General features: G+C 35.1%; 1 long non-coding RNA gene across 9 annotated transcripts in view; it reads right to left on the bottom strand.

The window, feature by feature from the left end:
* Nucleotides 1–16,570, bottom strand: part of LOC144287958 (uncharacterized) — a 74,269-nt gene extending 57,699 nt beyond the window's left edge. For all 9 annotated transcript variants that reach the window (XR_013355838.1, XR_013355840.1, XR_013355842.1 and 6 more), the window contains exon 1: nt 16,437–16,570. This is a non-coding gene — a long non-coding RNA (uncharacterized LOC144287958). The remainder of the gene's footprint in view (nt 1–16,436) is intronic.
* Nucleotides 16,571–16,919: the final 349 nt, after the last annotated feature.

Below are 16,919 nucleotides of genomic sequence, written 5' to 3'. Positions count from 1 at the left end.
TATGTCTTAGTCTTTAATATTTTTATAAGCAAAATTAGGATCTGAGTTTATAAGTATATTTATATGTATATGGATTTTTTAATATAGTCATCTAAAGATATAAAAATTGATTTATTTTCTAATACGTAAGGGACTACATGTTTTCAGATTTGTACTTTTCATAGAGAAAAGTAAAGCTATAAAGCTTAAATAGACAAATGTACATTCTCACAACAAATAATTACTATAGGATACAGCATCCTTAATAGGCAGTATGTAATAACCACAAAGATACCTTATCTCATAACAAAAATGAAAAAGGAATTATATACTCAGTAAGAAGCTAGAAGACAGGATGTGCATTTGCCACACAGTACTATAATGGACTGAAGTTACACTTACAAGAGCCACTTAAGGAAAAAGATGCATAAGCTTGCTGTTTACCATTCTAATTCTGAGAAATGCAGATGCTGTGATTAACAGTTACCTACAACCTGCCCAAAGAAGGGTGCTTAAGAAAACATGGCTCACAGAACAATAGAGCTGATCTATTTGTAATGCCTGTGATGGCCAAGTATATATATAATTTGTGTCAACATATTTGTGCCAATATATAATATTTGTATATATTATATGTAAATATTATATTATGCACATAATATTTATATAATTTACATATATAATTTATAATTACACATATACAAATATAAACTGTGTCAGCTATACTCAGAAAAAAATAGCTGCAAAAACAGCACTGTCTCTTCAATTTATGACAGTTTTCAGTGTTTTTAATAAGCATCTTTTCTGTTGAGTCTAACCAGGACTGTCCATTTCCAGCTGATGTACTGGGGGACACTGCTATAGCTTTCTTTCCTCAAATGTGATTATAAGGCCCCTTGTAACGGGTAAAAGAGAGCTAATCTTGCCATTTCTCCTGTTCGATTGTTTAAGCCTATCTTTAAGATCTTGAAAGAAGCTAAAAACCAATTTTCATTTCATAGTTTAAGTTGTAATTATAGGTCCAGGAAGGACATAACTTAGAGTTTGATCACCACCACAAAAGAGCAACAGGGTGTCTCTACAGTGGAGCTACAAAAAGCCGAGAGCCACATTTTAGTACAAAAGCAGAACAACCCTTTTGAGCAACTGCACCAGACAGGATGAATCTCAGAATTAGAATGGCACAATGCTAAATATCAAACCTTGCAATTATATGCACAAAGGATGATTTTATCATTGCGAGTTGAAAACAAAAGTTGTTCTAAGTTGATCAGCTGGTTATAAAAAAAAAATCTCTTAGGTGACAGTGTAATATGCTGAAATCGATTCTCTTAACACAGAAAATGGTGAAAAAAGGATAACACAGAAACCATATAGTTGTAGTGGAAGAACTAGATTAGACTTACATTTCCCAGATGTCTGAGTATTTTGTACTTTAAAGTTAACTCATTTTTTAAGAACATTTTAGAAGGGCAGCCCAGGTGGCTCAGAGGTTTAGCACTGCCTTCAGCCCAGGGCGTGATCCTGGAGTCCTGGGATTGAGGCCCATGTCAGGCTCCCGCATGGAGCCTTCTTCTCCCCCTGCCTGTGTCTCTGCCTCTCATTCTCTGTGTGTGTCTCTCATGAATAAATAAATAAAATCTTAAAAAATTTTTTTCAGAAAAAAAGCTTTTCAGAAAATGGAGCTAAAATGGATGATTTTCCTTTTATAAACATAATATTTAATAATCAGGACATTTGCTTCCTATTACATATAATAGCATATTTTATGTAGTTGTGTGTTCAAGGCAGAATATTTTAGTATGCTACGTGGTTTTTTTTTTTCTGAAAGAGGAATAAACAACACATTTATGTTCCTTAATGAATATTTTGTTTTGTGTTAGGACAGCTCTGATGGATTGCTTGTATTTGTTCAATTTCCATCTGGGCAATGAAGTTCACCATCTTCACTTTCTCTATCAATTTGAATTAATTTCATCCCCGTTAGAAGTAAATTAATGTTAAAATAAAAAAAATCCAGCGTAATCTTTTATTTCAAAGCATTCTGCATGATTTAACACTACATAAAACATGTTTTAAAGAATAAAATTTTTCTGCCTCTCTAACTAGCTATTTTGAATCACTACAGAATGTCAAATCCACTGACAGCCAGGAAAGGTAAACATTGAAATTTAAGAGATTTCACTGCGATCTGCATGTCTGTTATTGTCGGTGTTAAGGTTTTTAATTACAGAAAAATCAGGTCATTGACCAAAACCAGTACACTAAGTTCAAGTATCGTACGTTCAGCCCTGATTATATCTAAGACTCTCTCCTGTGAGGACTATATTCAGGCATTAATCTTCCATAAATATATTTTCTTTTTTCATTTTACTTTTTATTCTTTAAAAGTTTAAACTCGTTAGGAATCGCAAGTATAAAATGGAGATTTCCAGGTGCCCTTCCCCCAAAGATTATATTTTATGTAACTAGAATCTAATATTAAAACCAGGAAATTGACACTGGTAAATGTGTGTGTATAGTTCTGCAGCTTATCTCAGGTATAGTTTCATGTAAGCACTACTGCAAGCCAGATCTATAACTATCCCATCAGTGCAAAAGATCTCTCGGTACCCCTCTATATACTTCCCCTCCGCTATCCCCAATGCCTGTTAGCCAGTAATTTATTCCCCATCTCTATAATTGTGCCATTTTGAGAATGTTATATAAATGGAATCATATGGTATATGACCTTTCTGGATTGGCTTTTTGCAGTGAACATAATACCCTTGAGGCCTATCCAAGTTGCTGCATGTAATAGTCGCTCACACCTGTTTTTTTGCTGAGTATCCCATGGAATGGCTTTACCACCACAGATTGGATAAACATTTGCTTTTTGAAGGACATTTGGTTCTTTCCTGTATTTAGCTATTGAATATGAATAAGACTTCTTTAAAAATTAGTGTAGAGGATTTTGTGTGGTTATACATGTTTCATTTTACTAAGATAAATGCTAAGGAGTGTGACTGTTGAATTTTATGTAGGGACGCCTGGGTGGCTCAGTGGTTGAGCATCTGCCTTCAGTTCGGGGTATGATCCCAGGGTCCTGGGATCCAGTCTCACATTAGACTCCCCTCAGCGAGCCTACTTCTCCCTCTGCCTATGTCTCTACCTCTTTCTGTATGTCTCTCGTAAATAAATAAATATTTTTAAAAATTAATTTTATATAAATGTATGTTTTCCAAACAAACTGCTTTTTTTTTCCAGAGTGCTATATCAATATCCAAACCTACCAGCAATGTATGAGAGATCCAGTTTCTCTGCATTCTCACCAGCATTTGTAATTGGCACATTTTCTGGCTGTTTTGATAGCTGTGTAGGGATAACTCATGGTGGTCTTCGTATACATTTCCATAATGGCTACTTATACTCAACAGTTTTTCTTATGTGTTTCCACATATCTTTTGGGTGAATCAGTACAATGTTTCTCCCATTACCAGTTTATAATTGAATTTTTTAAATTGTTGACTTTTAAGTATCTTTACATTTTTAGATATTAGTCCTTGAATCCAGTGGTCATGGCATTCAATTCTTTTTATATATTTTTTAAATCTATTTGATAATAGTTTAAGAGTTTTTAAGTCTATATTCTTGAGGGATATTGGCCTTTAGATGTTTTGTTGTTGTTGTTGTTGTTGTTTTTATTGTTGTGTTTTTGTCTGGTTTTGGTAAGAGGTAATAATACTAATTTCAAAAAATCATTTCAAATAATTATCAGATTAAAGTTTTTGAATAGTTTACAAAATGATCTAGAGTTTCCAAATATCATTCACCTCCTTTTTTTCCTGTGACTTTGTGTATGTTAAATATTTTTTAAAGGCTTTATATTTTTGGAGTAATTTGATGTTCAGAGCATGAAACTAAGGGCAAGTACAGATATTTCTTATATACCTCCAGCTCCTACATATGTATGGACACAGCCATTATCAACATTCCTCCCCCAGAATGATCCATATGCTACAACTGTGGACCTACACTGACACATCATAATCAGCCAGAGTCCGTGATTTGCGTTATAGTTTACTCTTGGTGTTGTACATTCTGTAATTTTGGACAAATGTTTAATGACATGTATCCAACATTATAATATTGTACAGAGTATTTTCACTGCCCTAAAATTTCCTCTGTGCTTTACCTATTCATCCCTACTCCACCAATGCCTGGAAACCACTAATCTTTTTACCCTTTCCATAGTTTTGCCTATTCCAGAATGTCACATGTTGGGAATCATACAATATGTAGTCTGTTTTATATTGCCTTCTTTCACTTACTAAAATGCATTTAAGATTCCTTCACCCATGTGTTTTTGTGGCCTGATAGCTTATTTCTTTTTTAGCAATGAATTATGTTCCACTGTCTGGAAGTACTGTAGCTTGTCAATTTACTTACTGGAGGAGATCATGGTTGCTTCCAGGTTTTGGTAATTATGAATAAAACTACCACAAACACCTGTGTACAGGATTTTGTGGGCAACCCCTGCAGCGCAGCGGTTTAGCGCCGCCTGCAGCCCAGGGCGTGATCCTGGAGACCCTGGATTGAGTCCCACGTCAGGCTCTGCATGGAGCCTGCTTCTCCCTCTGCCTGTGTCTCTGCCTCTCTCTCTCTCTGCATCTCTATGAATAAATAAATAAATAATCTTAAATAATTTTTTTAAAAAGGATTTTGTGTGGATATAAGTTTTCAATTCCTTTGGCTGAATACCAAGGAGTGTGATCACTGGATCAGACGATGAGTATGTTTGGTTTTGTAAGAAACTGCCAGTCTTTCAAAGTGGCTGTATCATTTTTCATTCCCACCCTAATGAATGAGAGTTCCTGTGGCTACTCCTTATTCTCACCAGCATTTGGTATTATCAGTGTTCTGGATTTTGGCCATTCTAATAAATATGCGGTGGTATCTTACTGTGTTTTAATTTGCATTTCTCTGATGACATATGATGTGGAAAATATTTTCGTATACTTATGTGCCATCTGTATGTCTTCTTTACTGAGCTCTCTGTTGAGGTCTTTGGTCCATTTTTAATTGGGTAATTTGTTCTCTTCTAGTTGGGTTTTAAGAGTTCTTTGTATATTTGGGATGTCAGTCCTTTACCAGATGTGTCTTTTGCAAATATTTTATTCCAATCTGTGGTTTATCTTCTCATTCTTTTGACATTGCCTTTAATATAACAGAAGTTTTTAATTTTAATGAATTTCAGCTTATCAATTATTTCTTTCATGGGCTATTTGTTTAGTGTTGTATCTAAAAAGCATCCGCATAACTGAGGTCATATAGGTTTTCTTCCAGGTTATCTTCTAAGAGTTTTATAGTTTTGTGTTTTAAGTAAGTATATGATCAGTTGTGAGTGTAGGTGAAGGTTGTAACATCTGTGTCTAGATTCTTTTTTTTTTTAATGTGAATATCTACTTATATTGTTTTTCATACTCAACTTCACTATAACCACCCAAATCAGTCAAAAAATACTTAGCATAACAAGAATATGTAACATTTATAACTGATACATAATACATATTTTAAAAGTATTTGTATTAGTATATTTCATTATATAGCATAAATCTATATATAAGAAAATATCTGCTTGTATGTCACCCAGAATATATAACCATGGGAAAGAATTATTGCTACCTGCTTATTAATACATAGGTGCAGGCATTTATTAAATACTTCAGGTTAAAACACACCTATTTTGTTGTTATAAATCACTGTCAAGTAAGAAAATCCTAGTGCTATAAGATGAAGTGAATGTTTTGTGCTTATAGCCAGTAAAAGAAAAAATAGTTATACTTAGCATTTCACACACACAATGACATCTAAAATTAAAGCACTGTGTTTATTTAGATAAGAACTCTGATTCTGAAATTAGTTCACTCTCTTATGTCATCAAATTTTTCCAATCATGAATTACTTCTATTATTATAAAGTTAGGCTTCAAAGTTTCTATATTTTTTTCTTTGTTTAAGATTTATTTATTCATCTGAGAGAGAAAGACAGAATGGTGTAGAGAGGCAGAGGGAGAGGGAAAATCCTCAGGAAGACTCCCTGCTGAATGCGGAACCTGATGCCAGGCTAGATCCCAGGACCATGAGATCATGCCTGAGGCGAACTCAAAACTCAACCTTTAACCCACCCAGGCACCTCAAATGTTCCTATCATAAAGTAAAACAAAATTCCCTGAAAAAAACTCCATAATCCCACATTCCCTCTCTGTAATACCTTCTTACTCTATTCTTCAGAGCAAAACTGAAGGAGACAGTGGTCCATAGTTTGGTCTTGATTCTCCCACCTTTAATTTTTTTTTTTTTATTGAGTACCCTATTTGCCCTTAGCTTCCACTATTTCACTGAATTGTAGTTATCAGATTATAAAAGCCATCCCTATTTCCCAGGCAAATATTTATATTTTCTTATCTATTCCCTCTCTCTTTGGCCAAATGAGTTTCATACATTTGCCCATATGCACCTTTGTGAAACATTTTTTTTTCTTAGCTTCTTTGATGCTCTACTTTCCTTGTGTTTCTCTTTATTTTATTCACTAATTATTCTTTAGTATTATTGATAGCTGTTTTGCTAATATTTTAATGGTTGGAGGTCCAACTGTTTGTCCTTGGTCTCTTTTTATTCTCCATAAGAATGATGAAAAATAAAAATCTTAGGGTTTCTTTGAGGAGTATAAGAAGTTAACTCTAAAACTTATGTAAATGCAAAAAGGCAAAGATATCCAAATAATCTGGAAGAAGAGGTACACATTGCATGTAGACGCCATTGAATAAGTAGTGATTCATTGTCCAGATTGGTGATTTTAGTGATTTTATGGTTTTGTATTTGTTTTATATTATTTTTGTAACCAGAAGGTAAAATTTGATCCTGGAAAGCAAGAAAGCAGTTGACTATATTATATGGGAAGCATATGTTTAGATAGCAACATAGTTAAACTTTCATATAAAAAGTGATCCCTGAGAGGAGAGAGAATGCTATGATATTTCTCAGATCATGTTTGTAATCAGTGATCATTTATGACTAACCCATATAAAAAAAAGGTGCTGAGAATTAGTCAAATAATGATGAAAAAGAAAGTTATATCACTGTCTGTAATCGGTAACATCAACCCAGAAGAGTGAGGATTTCTGATTTACGAGAGTATTTTACCAGAGAACAAGATGTGAGAGGATAAAAAACTGATATTTGATTATAAATATTCAGTTCTAACTTCAACTCTATATTTAAAATTATTGCTTTCTTTTTTTTGTTTTTTTTAAATTGTTTAATACAGTAGCTTAAGGTTGAAATTTCTTTTAAAGTTTATTTATTTCTGAGGAACACACAGAGAGAGGCAGAGACATAGACAGAGGAAGAGGCAAGCTCCTTGCAGGGAGCCCCATGTGGGACTCAATCCCAGGACCCCAGGATCACGCCCTGAGCCAAAGGCTGAGGCTCAACCACTGAGCCACTCAGGCATTGCAAGTTTGAGAATATAAGTGACTCAGACAGATGTGAAATAGGGAGAGACTGGTAAAAGGGTACTAAGTTTCAACTGTGAATAAGATCTAAAGATCAAATGTAAAACAAAGTGGCTGTAGTTGATAACATTGTATTTTATAATTTAAATTTGCTAAGAGTAAAAATTAAATTTTCTCACCAAAAGTAATAGACAAATAGTTGGTGGATGTGTTAATTATATGTGAACCCTTTTCACAAACCGTTTACACTTTATGTATTTTATAACCTTGTCACTTATACCTCAATAAAGCTGAACAAAACAAAAGAACAAACAAATAAAAATAGCATTGACAAACACCTGAAAGCACCCTGACACTGGTTTTGAATACCATTCTCCAATAAAAGGAACCAGAGACCTTTGGAGAAATGCCTGATTCCAGGACTACAGCAGACAAGATACAATATGGCCTTGAAACATTTTGTACAGCCAGAGAGATGTTAGTATTTAAAAAATAAATCACTGATCCAGATATGTGAAAGAGGTATGAGAATCAACTGAAAGTGCTCCCTATTGTCAAAACTGGAACAATTTGAGCAACCAAATGAATAGTTTGGATTATAATCCAAAGTATGAAAAATAAAAGCATCAATGAGTCCATATTGATATAAATAAATGTTTAAATCAATTAATACATGGTAAGGAGGGACAAATCTCCTGTGCAGAAGAATTCTAAATAAATTTTTTATTCAACCCTAAAGAAGGGAGAGCATACCTTCTCACTAAGTGTAAGCTTGTGTATAGGACCTGTCTCCAATGACTACTGTGTGGAAAGGGAAGGAAAAGAGAAAATTTACAGTGGAGAAACTTGACAAATATATTTCAGGCAGATGATCGAGGTCAATAGCAATATTCATAAACCATATTGATAGTATACACTCTTGGTGTGATGTAATGAGAGTGGTTACCTCTATGATCTTGCCCCCTAAAACCATAACCCCCATGTAATCATTAGAAAACATCAGAAAACCTCCATTAGAGGAGCATGTCTGGTTCTTCACGGGCATGCTTGGCTTTCTTCCCAAATACTCACATGACACTCTTTCTGGACTCTCTGAACCTTCCCCCTAATCTCTGACATCTTCAATCTTGCTTAATTATTCTTAGTTCCTCACTTTAACACATCATCAACTGACATATAATACATATATTTGTTTATATACTCATTGTCTGTCAATCCCCACAAAAATATAAGCTCTAACAGGAAAGGAACTTTAGTTGCTACATTCTCAAGACTTTAAATAGCACTTGACATGTAGTAGGAACTCATTAAATATTTGCCGGGTGAATGAATTACTTTCTTCATCTATGATATGAATTTAAGAATTCTAAATTATTGGTTGTCAGTGAAGTTTAAATTATACCCTGTTACATGATGGATGATCAGTGGATATTAGTTTCTTTCTTTTACTCTCTGAATTGCTTTACATTCATATTTTATGGATAATGTTTATCAAATATGTATCTATAACAGTATTTACTACTATTATAAATTCGTTAGCCTAGGAATTCAGGCTATGTTAAATTACAAAGTAGTTCTCTCCCTTTCTATATATTCTGAAAACATACACAGTGACTGCCTCTCTTTGGATTGGCTTCTTTCTGCCTCATTTATGCAGTAGCCATGGAGAAATTTTACTCTTCTGTTGATGCCATTTTAATGGAAGAAAATAAAAAAGAAGTCTTATAATTATTAAATATTTATTTATTTCCCCATGTTTTGTTTTGGAGGTGGTGGTGGTTTATTTTTATTTATTTTTAAGATTTTATTTGGGGAACCCCTGGGTGGGCTCAGTGGTTTAGCGTCTGCCTTCTGCCCAGGGCATGATCCTGGAGTCCCAGGATCGAGTCCCACATCAGGCTCCTGCATGGAGCCTGCTTCTCCCTCTGCCTGTCTCTCTGCCACTCTCTCTCTGTCTCTCGTGAATAAATAAAAATCTTTAAAAAAAATAAAGATTTTATTTGATTGAGAGAGAGACTGAAGGATAGAGAGAACACAAGTATGGGGAATGGTAGAGGGAAAGGGAGAAGCAGACTTCACATTGAGCAGGGAGTCCGATGTGGGGCTCAATCCCAGGACGTTGGGACCAGGACCTGAGCCCAAGGCAGATGCTTAAATAACTGAGCCATTCAAGCACCCTTATTTTTTCCTTCTTTCTTTCTTTTCTTTTCTTTTCTTTTCTTTTCTTTCTTTCTTTCTTTCTTTCTTTCTTTCTTTCTTTCTTTCTTTCTTTCTTTCTTTCTTTCTTTTTAAAAGATTTTATTTATTTCTTCAAGAGAGAGGCAGAGACACAGGCAGAGGAAAAGCAGGCTCCATGCAGGAAATCCGATGTGGAACTCAATCCCAGGACTCCAGAATCACACCCCTGGGCTGAAGGCAGATGCTCAATCGCTGAGCCACCTGGGCTTCCATTTATTTATTTATTTATTTATTTATTTATTTATTTATTTATTTATTTATGAATGATGGATTTGTTTACTTGAGAGACATAGAGAATGTGAGCAGGGAGAGGAGCTGAGGGTGAGGGAGGAGAATCTCCAGCAGACTCTGTGCTGAGCATGGAGCCTGACATAGGATTCTATCTCCCAACACTGAGATCATGACTGCTAAAATCGAGTCAGATGCTTAACTCACTGTTCCACCCAGGTACCCCAGTGGTGGTTTATTTTTAATGATCAACTTGCAAGATTTTTCTGTAGCCATTGATGTTTTTTTTTTTAATGTATTACATGTACTGTAATATGGCCTTGAATTATGGCAGTATTCGACTATCAGATAAATCCACTTGTACATAAACTGGGTTTACATATCTGAATGGAGAAATCTGGAGATTTCTGGAGAAATCTCTTCCTTTTGTTTTATATGCTGGACCCAGTCCTTCCCTTCCATTTCAGTGTCCTATGATTAATTTAACTATTTTAAATGAAAAAAATATGTTCTTTATATTTAAAATCATTGAGGGGCACCTGGGTGGCTCTATTGGTTAAGCATCTGACTCTTGATTTTGACTCAGGTGATGATCTCATGGTCATGAGCTCAAGCCTTCCATTAGGCTCCAAGCTAAGTGGGGAGTCTGCTTGAGAGTATCTCTCTTCCTCTCTCTCTGCCTCTCCACCCCACCTCTCTCTCAAAAAAAATAAATAAATTTTAAAAAAATCATCACCACCACTATTGAGATTCTTTAACCATACACTTACTTTTTGTATTAAGAATCTATTAAATTTTGATAAGAGAACAGTATAAATTCCATTTATATTTACTGTCATATGTTCCTTAATAATTTCTATTTTAAGAGTCCCTTATGAACATGTAATTTTTTAAAAATAGTACTTATGTTTCTGATATCTGTCATAATCATTTAAAATATAATTTTATCATATTTTTAGATGTTACTGCTAAAAATCCAAAATGATGGTTGAGTAATATCCTATTATGTATATATACCACAGTCTCATTCATAAGTTAAAAGTACAAGAGGAATACATTTTGAAGTTTGCTACTCAACATGATCTCTCTGAAACAGTGCCTGACTTAAATATTCAATATATGCTTCTTGACTTGAATTGGAATCCAATTACCTTACGTTGTCTTTTTCTAACTTACTGTGCTATAAAACATGGTGGTTATACCTCTAACAAAGTTATAGCCTCTGGTCTTTATGCATCATTCTTTAATTGAATAGATAAGTGTTTGTTGCATGAACCTTATTATGTTAGGAATTTGGTATGCTAAATTGAATAAAACATGATTCTTGCCTTTAAATAATTTATATTCTGTTGAAAATGAAAGAAGATGAAGCCACCTGAGATTCTCTCCCTCTGCACTTCCCCCTGCTCAAACTCACTCTCTCTCTCTCCCTCAAATAAATAAATCTTAAAAGCGGGGGGAGCAGGGGGCACCTTGGTGGCTCTATCAGTTAAGTGTCTGACTCCTGGTTTCAGCTCAGGTCATGATCTTAGAGTCATGAGATCAAGTCCCATGTCAAGCTCAAAATTTGCTTGAGATTCTCCCCCTCTGCCCCTTCCCCTGCTCAAGCTCAACCTCTCTCTCTCTCTTATATAAATAAGTCAATCTTAAAGAAACTTATTCTTCACAGTCAAAAAAAAAAAAAAAAAACAACAAAAAACTACAAATGGAAAGGCAACCTATAGAATTGGAGAAAAATATTTACAAATCATATATTCAAAATATGTGAAGGACTCATATAACTCAGTGAAGAAATAACAATCAGATTAAAATATGGAAAGAGGAGTTGACTAAATATGTTTCCAAGTAAGACATACAAATGGCCAACAAGCACATGAAAAGATGTTCAACATCACTAACCATCAGAAAAATGCACATCAAAATCACAGTGAGATATCACCGCATCCTGTTAGAATGGCTAGCATTAAAAAGGCAAGGATTAACAAGTATTGGTGAGGATGTGAAGAAAAGGGAATATTTGTGCACTGCTAGTGGTAAAGTAAATTGTTCTAACCTTTATGGAAAATAGTATGGAGTTTCCTCAAAGTTTAAAAAATCAAGCTATCATATATCCAGCATTCCCACTTCTGGAGATATATCTAAAAGAAACTAAAGAGAATCTTGAAGTGATATCTCTACTCTCATGTTTATTCACAAGAGCCAAAATAGGGAGATGACCTGAGTGACCATTAACAGATAAACAGATAATGAAAATGTAGTATAGGGATCCGTGGGTGGCGCAGGGGTTTAGCGCCTGCCTTTGGCCCAGGGCGCGATCCTGGAGACCTGGGATCGAAGCCCACGTCGGGCTCCCGGTGCATGGAGCCTGCTTCTCCCTCCGCCTGTGTCTCTGCCTCTCTCTCTCTCTCTCTCTCTCTCTGTGTGACTATCATAAATAAATAAAAATTAAAAAAAAAAAAGAAAAAAGAAATAAAGGCCATATTGTCACTTCATCCCTAGATAGGGAAATTGTTTAATATTGAAGGAAATTTTAAGATTCAAGTTGTGATAACTTTTTTTTTATTTTTTTAAATTTTTATTTATTTATGATAGTCTCACAGAGAGAGAGAGAGAGAGAGAGAGAGAGAGAGAGGCAGAGACACAGGCAGAGGGAGAAGCAGGCTCCATGCACCAGGAGCCCGACGTGGGATTCGATCCCGAGTCTCCATGATCGCGCCCTGGGTCAAAGGCAGGCGCCAAACGGCTGCGCCACCCAGGGATCCCTGTGATAACTTTTTTAATATTCAGTTTTATAAGTAGATATAGGAATTGAATATATATAAATCACAATTCCTTTACTTGTGTGAAGGAAGGAAGAAATAAAGAAAGGAAAAAGGGAGAGATAAGAAGGGAAGCAGGTAGTTTGAACGGTCAGAATTTTTTAAAATAACAATCAGTTAATCAATTTAATTAATCTGATGAGCAGGTTGTTGTTGTTTTTGTTTTGTTTTGTTTTTTTAATAGGGTAATCGTTGTTGGCAGACCCTGGGCAAATTCATAACATAGGTCCATTGTACTTTCACTAAATTACTGCAATATTTACTTCTGAATTACATTTCTAGAGAAGTATTCTATTAGATAAAGCATAACATGACTGTGTTTATCCATTCGGTTAACATTTCTTGAGCACTGGAATGTACCAGACACACTTTTTTGTAATTTGTTGTGAACAAAACACACTATGTTTTGAAATATTAATTTTAAACTTGAACATTTTTAAGACTTGATCAAAGAGGGGCTAATGAGGAATCTGTAGACTCTGAGAGGGAATGGGGGAACTTTGGGAACTGATCTTTTTCCACTTTCTCTTCCAGTAATTTGGTGAGGATTATTGGCAGCTCCCACTCTCTATTAGAAATAATTAATTGACAATATAAATAAGTAATGGGCTAGCTAACTACTGATGGCTCAGTTCTTATTTTCAAAAATTTTGCACTTCTTTTATTACCATAGAGCCTACCTCTGTGAAGAAAAAAATAAAATAAAAATAATTTTATAGGTATAGAGTCCATTAAAGAAAAAATAAAATTAGTATAATTCATAAAAATGGTTAAATTGGCGAATAATGCAATAAAACTAGTTCTAATGGCAACAATCTATTTATCTCAATAAATAAAATGCATCCCTATTCATTATAGTGAGTGAAATGACCGTAGCTCACTAAAATTTTAATTCTTATTTAATTGAAAACTTGTGGAAAATGACACAACTCCCTGTTGTGCACTATTGCTATTTGTAAGATGTCTATATTTCACACACAAATCCTTTTGGTTCCTTTCTGTCATTTCTGCCTTCTGTATTATTATTATTATTATTATTATTATTATTATTATGGCAGTTAGAAATCTTGAGTATCAGGTTAAATATTTAAAGATTATAAAACTAACTGAGTTGAAAATAAATTTAAAACACTGTTTCTATGATCAATATTGCTGAATCCTCAAATATATTATCAAGTTACTGTGTAATGACTTCAGAAACAGTACTGGATTCTCCCTAACTTAGAACCTCTGGTTGTAAAAGTTGTGAAAACAAACTCTTTTTCTAGATCCCCAAAATAGTCAAGCAGAAGAAATAAAAAGGGCATGGGGTATTAATTAAATCCCCTGCTGTCTAGAATTTGATTGTCTGATTTGCCCCCTAAATTGATGGAGAAAACAAAGGCAGAAGAAAAATTATTAAATTTCCTTACTTCCTGCAGCCCACTGACAAATCCTTGAAACAGGCAGAGTGACATTCCTCTAGGGACTCAACTGGCTTGATGCTAATACTTAGCTAAGGGCAGCAGCAATCTTAGCCTAATCTCTAGGATTCTCTAAGTCTATTTTAACATATAAAATTCCTTTAGAAACGTCCTTTATCAGGGATCCCTGGGTGGCTCAGCAGTTTGGCCCCTGCCTTTGGCCCAGGGCCTGATCCTGGAGACCCGGGATTGAGTCCCACATTGGGCTCTCTGCATGGAGCCTGCTTCTCCCTCTGCCTGTGTCTCTGCCTCTCTCTCTCTCACTCTCTGTCTCTCATGAATAAATAAATAAAATCAAAAAAAAAAGGAAGAAAAAGAAAGAAAGAAAGAAAGAAAGAAAGAAAGAAAGAAAGAAAGAAAGAAAGAAAGAAAAGAAAAGAAAGAATTTCCTTTATATCTACTCCTCAAGGTACGTGTTGGCAATCATCCCTCAAGCACATGGCTCACCACCGATATACATCTGAAGGGTCTCATGACTAAGGTTTTATTAGACAATAATAAATGACCTTTTCCCAAAAATAGCTAGTTCCCTCAAGGTCCAGGGAATCTTGGTTCCAAAATTCCTTAGAGACTTATGCTCTCCCTAACCCCCTGCCAAATTGAAAGTATATATAATGGGACACTCTTCATGACCCAAGTACTGCTCTTTCTGCCAGTGGGTCCTGTCCCCAGGCTTTAATAAAACCACCTTTGTGCACCAAAGTTGTCTCAAGAATTCTTTCTCGGCTGTTGGCTTTGACTTTGAACCCTAATGTCCTTCCTACATCATAAGTGACCATTATAACAATGATGCAATGAAAATACTTGAGAAATATTTGATTTTTTTTTCTTTTTTGCATTTGTGAACTTTCTTTCACGAGTTCTATTTAACATATGGCTTTGTTATTGCTATGGCTGACTACTAAATTAAAATTTTTATTGTTTAACTCGGTGCTAGCAAACTTTTGGTAGACAAACATACCCTAATTCTCCTTAACATATAAAGGAAGTTTGTTGCTTGTAGGTTTTGTATAATATGTAATATTAACTGTATATAAAACTATTTCTCTTCTCTATTTGTCTACTCTGTTGGCTTAGTCCTTCCTATGATTTTAGGTACCATCTTTCTAAGTTAAAACTTTTTCGTTTTGTGCCCAGGTCAAATTTCTCCTGAGATCCATGCCTCTGTTCCAACTGGGTATTTGCACTCGAATGCTGCATTTATACTTCAAATTCAATAAGTCTAAAACCAATCTTTATAAAGGCAGGTTGTGTAGGTGGTTAAGAGTACAGCCTCTGCAGACAAGAAGCTGTTTTTTAGTTCTACCATTTACTAAAATCAGGATAATGAGCATATTCTCCTCATAAGAGTATTTGAAGACTTAAGGATTTAATGCCTATAAAGTATGTAGAATGGTGCTCCTAACACAGAAAGTACTAAATTGTTTCAGGCAAAATGGTAACACAGTATTGTGTTTAGAATTTAGGATCTTGGGATCCCTGGGTGGCTCAGCGGTTTAGCACCTGCCTTCGGCCTAGGGCATGATCCTGAAGTCTCAGGATCGAGTCCCACATCAGGCTCCCTGCATGGAGCCTGCTTCTCCCACTGCCTATGTCTCTGCCTCTCTTCCTCTCTCCCTCTCTGTGTCTCTCATGAATAAATAAAATCTTAAAAAAAAAAAAAAGAATTTAGGATCTAGTCTGGCAGTCTGGATTAATATCCATTTATGACTATAGCTTTGTGACAATGGGTAAATTATTATAACTTATTCAAACCCTGTTTCTTCATTGTTAAAATAAAAAATAATAGTTCTGATTATTCTTTTTTTTTAATCTTGTTTATTTATTCATGAGAGACAGAGAGAGAAAAAGGCAGAGACACAGGAATTAGGAGAAGCCGGCTCCATGCAGGGAGCCCGATGTGGGACTCAATCCTGGGACTTGGGGATCACGCCCTGAGCCGAAGGCAGTCTGTTAACCACAGAGCCACCCAGGCGTCCCTAGAATCTCTGATTATTCTAGTCCCTAGTATGCCTTTTCTTAATTTCCTTGTTTTATCTCAATGACCCAGATACCTACTTACCTTTATTTCCCACATTTGACATCAAAGATTTATCTTTTCACTGTTTCCCACTCATTAAGCCACATCAGTTGTCATTCCTCATTCTCTTATTTTTTTTTAAGTTGCTTCATTTTATTCACACTCTAGCCAAGGCAATTTAGCTTATTTTTTACCTTTATAATAAAAGTATTTTCTTGATATCTTCAATACCACTCTTCTGTAATCCCACCAGACTGTAACTGTCAGATTATCCTCGGAAGAGCATAGCATGTAGTTTGGCTCTTACCTGTTCAGGACCTAAGAATGGTTCCCTAGTGCCCAGTGACCCTCATCTGAAGTCATAATGCTGTAGCCAGAAATGGAAGGTTCTCTTTAGTGTGACCCCATCACCTATTTCTCTCAAGAGGGGAAGGTTTCCTAAATAGTACCTCCCACTCTCTTTAGGGTGTTTTATTTTGTTTTCCTTAAGCATTAGAAGAGATTTCCTCATTGTTGTGTACTCTTTAAGCCTCAATATCAGCTTCTTCCAGGAAACTTCATCATACTCCCATTTTTAAGTTGTATTTCCCTTTCCTATATTTTGTTAGACTTTCTTTGTACTCATTTTATGTGCAAAACTCACTGGGCATATGCTCTATTTTCCTTAAGTCCTTAAG

The sequence above is a fragment of the Canis aureus genome, chromosome 17 (assembly GCF_053574225.1).
Source record: "Canis aureus isolate CA01 chromosome 17, VMU_Caureus_v.1.0, whole genome shotgun sequence".
NCBI lineage: Eukaryota > Metazoa > Chordata > Mammalia > Carnivora > Canidae > Canis > Canis aureus.
The sequence above is the reverse complement of the archived record's forward strand: the minus strand, read 5'-3'. Positions and strand labels throughout refer to the sequence as shown.